Here is a 640-nt window from a genome sequence, read left to right on the forward strand (position 1 = left end):
AGTAGCGTGCAGGAAGGAAGCTTCATTTTGTTCACAGCGAGTCCCCGCCGGCTCCCAGCGCAGGCACTTCACAAATGTGTGCTGGGTGAATAAGTGACAGACATGAGGGTGGACGGGAGGTGGGGCCCAGCACAGGGCAGAGGGATTCTCCACAGTGTGGCTGGCAGGCGCTTGGCCCCCCTCCTCAGATACACAGAGGATCCAGGGGATCCCAAAATAGGGGTTTGGGAGCCCAAGACAGGGTGCGGAGAGAACAAGCCCCTGGCCATTCAAGGTGGGGAACTGGTGTGACAGTGTCATATTAACAAAGGCATAAAGTCAAGATTGAAGGAGGAGAAAGAGCTCCCAGATGCCACTCTGGTCAGAGCCTATTCAAGTGTGGCGAAGAAGAGCCCATCGGGGGCGTCTGGGTGGCTCAGGTGGTTGAGCGTCAGACTCTTGATTTTGGCTTCAGGTCATGATCTTGCGGTACATGAGTTCGAGCCCCGCATCAGGCTCCGTGCTGAGCCTGCTTGGGATTCTCTCTTTATCTATCCCTCCCTTGTTCATGTGCTGGCACAACCCACTCTCTCTCTCTCTCTCTCTCAAAAATAAATAAATAAACTTTAAAAAAAAAAAGAGCCCATCTGGAGGGCTTGGT

Source organism: Crocuta crocuta, unplaced genomic scaffold (genome assembly GCF_008692635.1).
Source record: "Crocuta crocuta isolate KB4526 unplaced genomic scaffold, BGI_CrCroc_1.0 scaffold650, whole genome shotgun sequence".
NCBI classification, from domain to species: Eukaryota; Metazoa; Chordata; class Mammalia; order Carnivora; family Hyaenidae; genus Crocuta; species Crocuta crocuta.